Source organism: Rhyacophila brunnea, unplaced genomic scaffold (genome assembly GCF_057557595.1).
Source record: "Rhyacophila brunnea isolate RB1 unplaced genomic scaffold, BYU_Rbru_1.0 scaffold_10, whole genome shotgun sequence".
NCBI classification, from domain to species: Eukaryota; Metazoa; Arthropoda; class Insecta; order Trichoptera; family Rhyacophilidae; genus Rhyacophila; species Rhyacophila brunnea.
In genome coordinates this window covers 21,343,961-21,358,076 of record NW_028232752.1, presented here as the reverse complement: position 1 = coordinate 21,358,076, position 14,116 = coordinate 21,343,961, and positions in this window count along the sequence as shown.

Here is a 14,116-nt window from a genome sequence, read left to right as displayed (position 1 = left end):
AACTAAAAGTCAGATGCGACCTTCCAAATAATGGGGCGATATGTTTCTTTTGATAATTAAGCCACTTGGTGAAAAGCTCGAAATCTTGGGAGTAGTGGAACAGGATAGAAAACACGGTGGTCGCCAAAATCCTGTAAGAATGAAGCCAGAAAGTCTCAAGGTATAAATAGGTATACTTAATCGATCATATTATAATTTATCAAAATGTTTTATAGTTTATCTTACGTATAGGCTGTAATTTTGAGTTTCTGTTATTGTTTTTCTTCTTTGTGTAAAAGCCTTATTTAAAAATTGCAATGAAAGGAATGTGAGACCAGAATTCGTCACTAAATATCCTAAACTATCAGACTGTCTACTAGCATGATAATCATATTATTATTTAAGGGGGGACATGCTCGTCGAAGGTCAAAATTGAGTTTTTATTGTATTTTCAAACCATGATCCTGGACACTCCTTAAACGTTGTAGATAATCTATTTATATAATTTTGAAGCCTTATTATCCTTTATAGTTATTTTAAACATTTGATGACTGCATAAAGTATTTTTGTTACATACAATAGTATTCTTTTAAACCTCTCGCTCTAATGTTTTAGAATATAGTCATATTTCGGTACATAACTGTGCAGTGGTGTTAAGATTTTTTACATTTATTAATTTTTAAACGCATTTATAAAACCATTAGCATAATTTATTGCGAGATAATTTTTGTAAAATATTCACGATAAAAAATTATATTGATAATCTCTGTGATCCCAAATTTGACAAGAATTAGGCATTTTATTATTCAAAAAATCGGCAAGATTAACACATTTGAAGATGATTCTAAAGATATTTATTATAAGCTATGTCCTTGACCATTCAAGTGTGATAAACATCTTATGAATAATGATTGCTTTATAATAATTATTGACCTAAGAATAAGGTAGTGTTTTTTTGAAATACGCCATTTCTTTTGTCATTCCCCAGTGGTTAAGCTACAACATACGGCCGTAGCCATAAATTGACAAACTATAATTGAAGTAGGGAGTAAAATGATATTGACGCGCGTGTTTGAACATGTACCTAACCGAATTTTTTTTTATTTTTTTTTTAAACGGTACATGTTCAAACACGCGCGTCAATATCATTTTACTCCCTACTTCAATTATAGTTTGTCAATTTATAGCTACGGCCGTATGGTGTAGCTTAACTACTGGGGAATGACAAAAGAAATAGCGTATTTCAAAAAAACACTACCTTATTCTTAGGTCAATAATTATTATAAAGCAATCATTATTCATAAGATGTTTATCACACTTGAATGGTCAAGGACATAGCTTATAATAAATACCTTTAGAATCATCTTCAAATGTGTTAATCTTGCCGATTTTTTGAATAATAAAATGCCTAATTCTTGTCAAATTTGGGATCACAGAGATTATCAATTCAATTTTTTATCATGAATATTTTACAAAAATTATCTCGTAATAAATTATGCTAATGGTTTTATAAATGCGTTTAAAAATTAATAAATGCAAAAAATCTTAACACCACTGCACAGTTATGTACCGAAATATGACTATATTCTAAAACATTAGAGCGAGAGGTTTAAAAGAATACTATTTTATGTAACAAAAATACTTTATGCAGTCATCAAATGTTTAAAATAACTATAAAGGATAATAAGGCTTCAAAATTATATAAATAGATTATCTACAACGTTTAAGGAGTGTCCAGGATCATGGTTTGAAAATACAATAAAAACTCAATTTTGACCTTTGACGAGCATGTCCCCCCTTAAAGAGGTATTCGATTTTGAACTACTTAAACGAATTCGATTTTTATTTTTAAATATGGAACATTTTTGAAACAAGTGATTTTTTCCTGTCAAATCAATGGATTGACGATGGATTGACGTAACTGCTCATATTTTATTATTGTGTAAATCTTTTTCGGTGTGAGAACAACATAATATTTAATAATCATTTTCAATAATCAATCTATTGATATGGATAGGTTGTATTTGTATATTTAAATGGTGATTTTATTTGAATTTAAACGTGTTTTCCAATGGTTGTTTTCCATTCAGTTAATTTTCCATTGAGGCTACAAACATTTCTTTTTCATTTTTTTGATTTATGTGCAGTGACATTTGTAATATTTTGACAAGATAGTGTACATAAGTTTCCGTACCAATTACCTACGTATCTACAAACAATAGATTATGAACAATGTTTAAAAATGGATTATAATAGGGCTATATTATAACGCCCTTGCATTGAAAGCGCTGAACTGCAATGGAGCATTGGACTAAAAAATATATTCGTTAAAAAGTCAATGGCATTATGTTTGGTTCGCTGACCACTTTGCAGTTTAACAGATAAGTGACATTTTTATGAATTATTTAACTAGATATTACAAAACCAACACTCCAGTATGTCCCTAATAAATGCATCTGTAAATTTCTTGTAAGTTCGTCTATTGATAACCTGAATTTGCAATGTAATTACATTTTTTATTCAGATTATTATTATTATTAAGAGGACGTTCTACAGAATTGGCCTTGAGAATTGAAAATATGATTTTTTAACATGTGGTCCATAATATCTGGTCTACTAGTTAATATAAAAAGGTCGTGTCAAAGTTGTTTGTGTTAATAAATTTGCTCTGTGACAGATCCGACTCATATTTCACATTTATTTCATCAGGGCTGTCGAAGACATAAATCATAATATATATTTATAATTTTAAATTTTTATTTATAATATATATTATTTAAGTTTTGTGCATCTAATGCCGGGTCCACACTGACAACAAGTTAATTTGCTGGCAACCTCGTTAGATTTTACGATAATTATTGTAAAATTTCTTAACGCTTTCGCTGCTGATTAGATAATGAGATTTTAATTGCCCCCTTTAAAATGCACGTTAATTACATCGATCGGCCGCCTGGTCATTACGCACCGTGTGCGTCTTCCGCGTCCAAAGTATTAAGCAATTATGGTAAGTATCGTAAAATTTAATGAGGTTGCCAGTGTGGAAATGGCTTAATATCCACTGTGGTTCACGTAGTGGCATCCTGGGGTTAGCTAATTCAGGAAGTCAACACCCATGATAGAATTTTTTCCAGTTTTGGTTGCATTATATTCCAAAACTCTTCTGTAAAAATCGTTTCCGAGTTTATAAATGGAAATTTCTCGGTGTACATAGTAAACAAACCTACGAATAAAAAAAGACAAAAAGGAACATACTGATTCATCGCAGTAAAATCTGGTAATCAAATTCGCCATTTTGAAAAGCGGCGATTTTGCGTAAACAAATATCACGTGGTCTGTACGTGTGCGGCAAACTTCGAATGTGTTTGTAATTTTGTGCAAAGTGCGAATGTAATGTTTTCAAATAATTGATATGGATTAATTATACCATCGTATTATTTTCTCGAAATCATAAACATACTATAATAGTATTTGAGTATCAACCTGTGTTCAATTTGAATTGGGTTATAATAATAATATACCCGTATATATATCAATAGTATGTTTGCTACAAAATCCACCCAAGTTATCAGTACGTACTTGCACAGGTTTGATTAAAAACCATGATGAAATTAACATTTAAAAAATATGAATGCTTAATATTATTTTGACAGCCCTGTTTTCTGATCGGCTTCATCTCGCAGGTGTTCATAAAATAATAATAATTCTCCGCGCGGCAGAAATTATCAGTAATAATAATAATATTTCTTGAAATAAAATCTCCGATGATTAGTGATTTTTGCGAAAAGATCGATTTAAATTGACGTAGTTACGACGCCGAGGTCCTTTTTATACTGAATTATATTTGAACGGCGGGCTCTTCAGCGGGCCCTTAAGGAAGCATGTAAGAGCATCTGGCTGCAGTTTTCTCAGCAGAGACCTCAAAATGATTACCAACGAATCGACTCTGGTCCAACGAACACTGAATAACCAAATATATCGTAGGGTTTAAGATAGAGGGGACAACATATTTTTCCAAAAAATGATGTAAAGTAGTAATTCTCTTCTTGGTCGTGCACTCATGGCTGAGGATCGTGACCACATTTAAATTTCGTCATCCTTTGAGCGACCAAGACTTTCCATCCTTCTCGATCTTCCGTTTCTCTCAGTGCAGAATGGATGGTGCCCTCAGTCAGCTCTTTCACTTGGTCGCTTCATCGCGCAGACGCTCTTCCTCTGCTTCGCCTTCCCTGGAGGCTACCCAAAACTACCAGTCTCTCCATGTTGTCCGGTCCGCGCCTGACAATATGTCCAAAAAAACTGCAGAATTCTTCTCAGACATATCGTCGAGAGCCGTTCCTTTATCTTCAGTCTCTGGATGATTGACTGGTTCGTCATGTGCTCCGTCCAAAAAATGCGAAGCATTCGGCGCCAACACCACATCTCAAAGGCATCAATTGCCTTCCGTTCTCTTGCCTTCAAGGTCCACGACTCGACTCCGTATAGAAATATCGAGAACACTAATGTTTGCACAAGCATCATTTTTGTGGCAATCGAAATTCCCCGATCCTTCCATATAGTGGTAAGGCGTGTCATCGCATTTTTTGCAATCTGCGCCTTCTTATTTCCGCTTCGCATCCGCCCTTTCCACTGATGGTCGATCCCAGATATACAAACTCGTCGACTGCTTTGAGATTTTGGAGTGTACTTGGTGTTGGTAAAAGGTTGGCCCGATCAACAACCATTAACTTGGTCTTATTCCTATTAATAAGGAGGCCGTATTTGCGACTCTCTTCCTCTACCCGGTGTAGCAGCTCTGTGAATTCTCTTTCATCAGCAGCGATTAGTGTGGTATTATCTGCGAATCTTAAGTTGTTTATTTTCTGGCCACCAATTGTTATTCCGCCTTGCCCATGATCTAGGGCTCTTCGCATTATATGCTCTCCATATATATTGAATAACTGGGGAGATAAAACACATCCCTGACGAACTCCCTTCTCGGTTCGGAAATTCTCAGAAAACGCACTATTTACTCTTACCTTTGTGTGGCTATTGTTATATAAGTTTTTGATAAGACAGGTAAGGTGTGATGGAACTCCCATTTCCAGAAGTACCTTCCATATACAGCTCCATCTTACGCAGTCGAATGCCTTCTGATAGTCAATAAAGCATAACATCATAGGGGTATTAAACTCTGCATTTTCAATTAGTTGTCTGATGTTCAGAATTTGTTCTCGAGTTCCCTTCCCCCATAACAAAACCTGCTTGTTCCCTGGGTATTTGTCGGTCGATGAAATGCTTCAGACGTCTGCTGATTATCTTGCTTGCACGTGGAAGAAGTGAGATTGTTCGATAGTTTTCACATTTACGTGAGGAACCTTTTTTTGTGCAGGGGGACAAAACAGTAATTAATTTTATAATAAATATATAGAAATATAAACGAGAGGTTACGATAGTTTGAAGTATCGTACAAGCTAACATTTTTATAACAGTGGATAACAGTTAGCCAAAAATAAATATTAAAATAGGTAAGTACCTAGATACCCTAACAAACTTGCAGACAATTTTAAATTAAAAATAAAAGGGGTCGGATGCAATGTTCCCTGTAAGGTGTGCGCGTGTGCGCGCGCACACCTACCAAAATGTGTCCGCACACATGTTTTCATCTCCCGCACAGTCCTCACACAAAAATATTGTAAAAGAAAGTTTCCTTTGTCAGATTTTAGTTTTGCTCGAATGCACAAAACCATCATATGCACAAAGTTATTGCCCGCCCAATTGGCATAACTAATGGCAAGTTATCTCTGTACCTTGGGAGAATAAACAATCAATCTTCGACTCATAAAAAATGTCAAAAAGGATAGGATGTGATATTTCAAATACGATAATTAAGAAGAAATCCTGCGATAAATTTTAATTGAAATGGCTCTGTGAAATTGTTGAAACAGAAATGCCATCTTCAATGCATTCGCAAAAAGTAAGAATTGGTGATATACTTGTTTATTCGGAAACAGATGATTGTGTCAAATGCATCATAATATGCTCCGCAGCAAATATGCAAGGTTAATTCACGTCTGGAAATAAGTGGATTAAATGGAGGTTGTATATTTTAAAGAGGCATTTAAGTCAAAAAGTACACCATTTGAAAAGTGGTGGACTTTTGAATATAATTATAAAAATATACCCGAAGAACGAAAGAATAGGATTGAGATCGCTGAGCGCAAAAAATTCGGTTGCGATCTAGTCAAATTGTTAATTATTGGTAATGTACTATTGGCTGTAAAAATAAATGCTTCTATGCTTTCTGTACAAGATATTCATAATCAAGTATCTAAATACACAGATATTCCCGAAAGCTGGCGAAGTAAAAATTATGCGTTCGAATTTCTTATGCATAAATGCAGTCATTTAAAAAGATTTTTTGACGAATTACGGAAGCCTCGGTTTTATACATTAATTGTCGATGAAAGATGCTAATTTTGTACGTCAAATATCGATATGGGATAAATTACAAGACTATTTTTCGTTGTTAGTGTTATTATATAAAATTACTGAAAACTTAAAAATATAAGTTTTAATGAAAAATTGTATGTGTGTGTTCGTGGGGGGGGGGGGGTGTAAATTTACCACACCGGGTGACGGCCCGACTGCTCAGATGCGTTGATGATCCGCACACACAATATAAAAATTAGAGGAAACGTTGGTCGGATGGCAAGGGGTATCAATTTTGCGAGAGGAGTGACCACTTAACCCAAACACATTGTTAACCAATATCATAAAGCACACTATATTTTGAGATAGCAGACTATATTTTGTAATGGATGGTATAGATCTGAAATATTCATCAATAGATATCCAGATAAAAATATAATAATTCCAAGATAATTAAAAGCAAACATTTCACAATATCGCTAGTAAATTGCGACGTGTGTGACAGACGATCCGCCCCTTGAAAATTCCACACGATCGGTTGCCTTTTGTGAGCTATTTGTCTGAAACCCCGATACAAAAATTATCACAGGAAACTATGACAAAATATGTTTCATACCTTAATAAAAAAATGTTTAAATATTTGGTATTCGGCAAGAATAATATAAATGTATTTAAATAGGTAAATAATGTAAATTGCTTTCAAAACAACGGGCGGTAAGGTAAACTAACATAACTAAAAACCTTTCGTTTTAGCATAACCATATAGCTTTTCTGCTTGGCAAGCCGTAATAAAAATAATTTATTATTTTACGACTAACCCGCATTACTTTTAATTAATTATTGCTTACCTCTTTAATGACACGGAGACAATAACTACCACCTACGGATGCCACGAATAAAATAATTTATTAAACTAAAAAATATATTTCTACTGGGTCCAAAACATATTTTGTATAATAATATTATAATAGCAAGCTTTCAAACCGTTTTCGTCCAACATTTTAAATGACTTTTGCAGTGGCGATTTTCTTTGACGCAGATGACGTAAACGACTCGTCCGAATATTTAAAAGGAGACCTTTAAACAATTCAAATCAATCATACAATTATTATTAAATTAAACATTAATCTGAAAATGGTGCGTATTTCATACAATCTGGGTATAAAATTTTCCAAAAGTCCCTGCAACTGATATCAAAAGATGCTAAAACATAACCATTAATTAAAGAGATATATGGACAAAATAAACCACTAATATTATTATGACGTGTTATTAGTGTTATCTTTAATAATAATTGGATAGGGAAGAGATACCCACATTGTTATTTTTACTATGTAGGTCGGTAGTTTGAATCTATGGTTTTAATATTAGTCGACAATGGTTCAATGAGAGAGGAAACTATTATTATTTTATATGCTAAATGTATATAAATCTTTAGATTATTTTGAGATTGTAATCGTAGGTAGATATCGATTTAATGAGTAGACATTCTTCTAACCAAATATTGTAATACCTAATCTATGGTTATGCTTAAAACTGACTTTAATTTAAAAATCATAAGGATGTGTATTTTCCCTTAAAATTCGCTAAAGTATAATTAAAATATATCCATCATCATCAGCCTTGGTTGATCTACTGGTCGATGAAAGCCTCCATTAGCTCGTTCCACTCATCTAGGCCCCTATTTCTGCGCTGCGTAGTACATATGTTGAACTTTAAAAGAACTACTAAAGATCAATTTAGAATCATAATATATTTTTTTATTTATTTATTTAAAACAGACACGTTGAATACATCAGAAATTATTAATTTAAGACGTTCACAACATGACATTTAGAATAAAAATACAGGTAAACCAACTTAGTAGAGAAAAAAACTATGCAAAAAATTATTTTATAGCAAAATAAATAAATTTAAAAAAACAACAATAATTCAGGAAAACTACAAATTAAACAATAAAATATAATTTTAACAACAAAATACATATTATTGCATCGCTAAAAAAGTCTACATCTCTAGGGAGTGCATTGACTAGCCGCACAGCCCTCGCTACTGGTGCCTGGTGAGCCTGACATGAGGTAACAGCTTTCACCAAAAATAGGCCATGGCACGCATGTAATTTAGGGCTGTATAAAAATATTTTTTTTCCAAAATATCAGGATTGCAATGATAAGAGCAGAAGTGACCCACGAGCTTCAAGCTTCAAGAGAATGAAAGGTGAGCGTGCCTTGAAGAAAGTTAGTCGGAAAATACTCACTTGAGAAACTGTCAAAAGGAAAATATTTATATATATTAAAATAAAGATGTCGAAGAAATTTCTTCTCAACATGCTCTAAAACAGGCTTAAAGGAAACCTCATGAGGACTCAAGGAAGAATACTCCGTACAATTTTAATATGTTTATTTTATACTTTGATATCTACAATTTGAATGAATTTTATGGTACCAAAAGACTAATAAAAAAATTGTACTGAATCATAAAAACATGATTATAATCAATGTCACAATATCGGACATTTCGGAAAGTCTAATATTAACTGATTATTTGATTTTGTAGTCTCAGAATGGGGTTTATTATTTTCAAGACTTATTTTTAATTTATAATTTTTTACCTCATCTACTTATTCTATAGCCATACCGGTCGTTGACCAATTACCATAATAATATTATTTGACATAAATTTATTATAAAATACACGGAAAATGTATTGGGAACGTGCTCTTAATAATATTAAAAATTAAACCACGTCTTAGCTGTTGTGTCCACAAGATGTCAAATTCCTCCAAGATTCATCCATCCACCGAAGTCAAAACAAATGTTTCAAATGGTTTTTTTTATAAATTATCTTTTTTTTTTAAATATAAATCTTTGATGTGATATTTTAAAGCCAGAATGATGATGCACGGAGAATTCTGCATAGTGTAAAGATAACGATAGCGCAACTACCACAAAAGTTTCCACCGAGGAAACTAAGGTGAGAACCTCTCTTGTTTGTCATGATTTTTTACATATCATTAGGTATGTGACTATTTAAAATTCTAATATTCTTCCATATCGATAGCAAGGACATTTAATAAACGGTGTATTGAGTGTGGACAAAAATATTAAAGCGACAACAATGGTAGATATGTATTATGTAGATTGCCAATGTGAGGTGGATCAATTTTTCTGTAGATATGTGTGAATTCATGTTAATGTATAACTGCTAGTACATAAATATACATAATTGTTTCTATGTAATCGATAGTGGAACACCATTAAATTTAATATTCCTAGTCAGAAAGACGCCGACGAGGTAATATTCCGTGTCTAGAGAATACAAATATATGACATACTTAACGAGTTATACTACCTACATAACTGTACGTATTGTTATATTTATATGTAATTACCTAGTATATACAGTGAAAGCTATCGAACACAGTGACACACTACTTAGGTTTTTTTAATTCACTGAATAATTATTATTGATTATTGTAGGTATAATACTAATATTATGTTGTCGTAGTAACATGTTGATAAATCAACTTGTCCACTTTTTATGTACCTACATGTTATAAATATTTCTGAATGAATGGCTAGAACATGAGTGGTGGATAGTTATTGAAATCCCGAAAGGAATATAGAATCTCGGGATTTCGGAATATTCTCAATACCGATTCCGGGATCCCGGAATTGATGATAAATAATCAAGATTAGGTATTAGTATGTACTTTGTATACAAAAGTTCTCATAATTTGAGACAATATAATTGTATTATGATTGACTAAGGAAGAAGACTAAGATCTCGTCATCAATTACGAAGATAGGTAAGTATTATCCTTGGTTAGACGTTTTATAAAATCTGAAAACAATATTTACGCTAAACCCCCTCCCCTATTAGTATAAAGTTCTAAAAAAATATTTAATTAATTCAATTTAAAATAATGTCGACGTTTTTTTGCTATCATTATGAAATTAGATGGATTGCAATTTTAATTCATTTAAAAAATAGCGGTTGTCTGTAATTGACATCACGTGAATTAGGATACCAATTATTGTGAAAATGCTCACATTTTTAAGTAGTGGGGAAGCATCCATTAAAAAGGATCGATTTCAGCATAATTTTCTCACATAATATTTTATTTATTCTCTGGAAAAAAATGGATTTTATTATGTTTGGTGGTTTTATGACGTGACATTTTCTACAACCCCCTCCCCTATCCCATTATAATATCAAACCATATTCCTCCAATTCGTAAGCTTACGAAATCACACATTTTTTGTAAAAAAAAAAACTAACCTATTTGGAAAGGTTACATGTAAATTGTACGCAAAACATTTCAGCGTGGCACAGTTCGCCGTGAGCTTTCTTATCGGAAAGAGATGGCCGTATACTATACGGTCTCCAATATTATTAGATTCAATATGAACATTAATTCAATTTTCATAGCTGATTTTGGGAAAATTCATGAATTCAAGAATGAAAACCTAACCTAACCTAACAAATAATACATATTATCAGCTATTTTCAATTTTTTTTTTGCTTTTGGCTTCCTGTAAAGTGTAAACCGATAAGAACCGTGTTTTATTTAGACATGAATTTTGAAAGAGGTTGGACGGTCTTTAATATATCTACGGGCATATATTTCACGGTGAAGTGTTGTGATACGGCGAACTGCATGCGGACATGTTTCCCGACACGGTTTGGAAAACTCTGGATTCCGCCGTTTTCAATCGGGAACAATTAATAATTCGAGCGAGATCCCGACATTGCAACCCCTAATGTTTGATATGGAAAAAATCACGAGCCGGTATTTTTGTAGATAAGGACCTATCCGATTCCAGGCGCTGATAATTATTATCAGATCATTTGATTGATTATAATCAATCAACTTATAAAATGCTATTACGAAAGCTCCATTTATATCTCAGTGACTAAAAGCTTACGATCCAAGTTTATTGCTACGCATAAACGCATTAGAATATAACAGATTGGTGCTATTATTGTATTCGAAAAAAGCTCATTAATTTTAAAATGAATAGATATCATTTCGAAAATATCTTTCGATATTGATATTAAATGTACCTAACAATAATTGACAACATATTTCAACTTTTGAAGATTTTTGAAAATTAATATTTCCCAAAATATACGCAACTTTTAATCAGTGACGTCCCGTGGGGGTATGTAGGTCGTGCGTTGCTAAGGGGCGGCAAATGAAGAAACGAATACGATCATTACTTGAAAGCAGTGGCAGACAACGCGGTTGCTTCGTTAGAAAGTACCGACATGTTAGTTTTAAAAAATCACAAAAGGGCTTTCAAACACCGCAGACCTACATGTAGGTACCTAACAATACCTGTTTGATTTTGTATTTCGTGATGTTCTAATCCTCTCAGCTCATGGTATGTACGAATATATTTTTCTTTCAAAATTAAGGTTGCATTTGTTTAAGATTATAAAATAGGTAGGTATGTACGTAACACCTTTGCATACAATTTGTGATTAAAAATGAAAAGGCGTCTGCTTTTTAATGGCGGCACTTTGGCTAGTGATGTCACTGCTTAGTCCTGATAATACATGGATACAAAATGAAAGCGAACAAGTATATCAACAAATTGATAGATATGTAATGGTTAGATTATTAGCGAGCTCTTAGATACCTATAGAATTAGATAGGTAGCCTTTACATTATATAACCCTTTATTGAATTAAATTATTTCGTGGCTTAACGTCATATTGGGTACGCCACTTTAGCGGAATCACACACTGGTTGAACACTTTACGGTTTTGGGCACATTTTGGGGTAACTTTTGAAGATAGGTACAATTGCTCTCCATCCAATTTTGGTTCTACGAACAATCACGTTATACACAGGTATGGGTAAAGATTTCTGTTCACTATTTTTTATTAAGTTTATTAACTTTCAGTCTATTAAAACCTTAGGCTGTGTACTCATTAACAAGCCGTAACTTTAACCGATTCAGTTACTGTAACCAAATCTAGATGCGAAGAAAATAATTATTTATTAGGCTCGCGAACTAATTGTTTGGTGTCCATAGGTACTGGTTACTGTATCTGCAACGGTCACAGTTACGGCTTGCTAATGAGTACCCGGTACTAGTACGAGCACTTCTCATTGCTGCCCATATTCAAATCCAGAAATGTCCACAGAAAAACTAAGACCCGGCTCTATAAAACCGTCATACGCACAGTCGTTGCATACGGGTGCGAGTCATGGACGCTGAATATGAAAGCAGCTGAAATGGTGGACTGCTTTGAGAGAAAGATCCTGAGGCGGATATACGGACCCACGAATGATCAAATCAAATTCAAATCAAATCAAATTTGTTTATTTTACATATAATGAACATAACAAAATTGTAAATTCAAAGCGTTCACGACATGACATAAAATAAGTGTTAATAATTTAAAAAAATAAAAATACAAAGAAGTGTGAGTTAATAATACAATAAGAAATAAAATAAAATAACAAAAATAATAAAATAAAAGTAGATGGAAGCACACAGAGTGAACTTTGATAGACCCTATCTTAAAAACTTATAAAACAACGTCCACCTAAATTCACCCTCACGTAAGTGGAATATATCAATATCCAAAGCGATTTCATTAAATATGGTTATTGCCCTCCCAATTGGAATTACTAATGGCAGGTTAGTTCTGCACCGTGGGAGAACAAACAACGGATGCCCTCGATTCCTAAGGTAATTATCAGAGACACATAAGCCAACACCACCAAGAATAGCAGAGTTCACATTTACGTCGCGTATGAGTCTGAAAAATATGTAGCTAAATAAAGATCCCTTCTAAATTTTAAGCTACAGTATGTAAGCATCCCTAAGAGAAAATCAGTCGGATTGGAGAATTGGGTACAACACGGAACTATACCGCTTATACCAAGATTCAAAACTCTCCACCTTCATAAAACTCCAGAAGCTAAACTGGGCAGGCCATGTCCAGCGTATGCCTGAGTCACGGATACCGAAGAAGATCCTCGAAGGAAACCCAGGGGGGGAAAGGCCAGTGGGAAAGCCACACACACGATGGGGTGAAGACGAAGCTGCTAAAAATCAGGAACTGGAAAAGACGTGCGGAGGACCGTTCCGGATGGAGGACGGTGATGGAGGAGGCCAGGGCTCGACTTGAGCTGTAGCGCCATCGAAGAAGAAGAATGAGTACCCGGCTTTATATTGAAAACATGTTTATAATGTGTTTTTAGAAATCTGTCAGAATTATTGAACACATATTATATATTATTATAGACTGTACGAACGTGAAAAATTAATAAAAGAACCTACCTAGGAAGGTACAATTGATTTCGACATGGTTATATATTTTAAACCTACTTTTGAGTTATCATTTACAAGCTGATTACCATTACTTGCAGTAACGGAGCTTCAAAATTTTCCGCCCCTTGTAATGTAAAAATTAAAATAATTTCCTGAAGTTTTAAGTATTTTAATTAGAGCACTTAATTGTTGATACCTACATTGAATTAACACAAAAACTATTAGGTAATTAATTTCGTCGTAATTATATAGACCACATGTAGCTTAATTGGTAAAGCACATTGGCGCGAATCCAGTGCAGGTTCAAGTCCCATTGAGCGTTTTTTTCAAAAAAAAAATCTAGTAACTAGGTACTTAGACAGATGTCGTTGGCAAATTATATAATTTTTGTATAAGTAATATCAAATAATGAAGTTATTGAACATACATAATTTGAA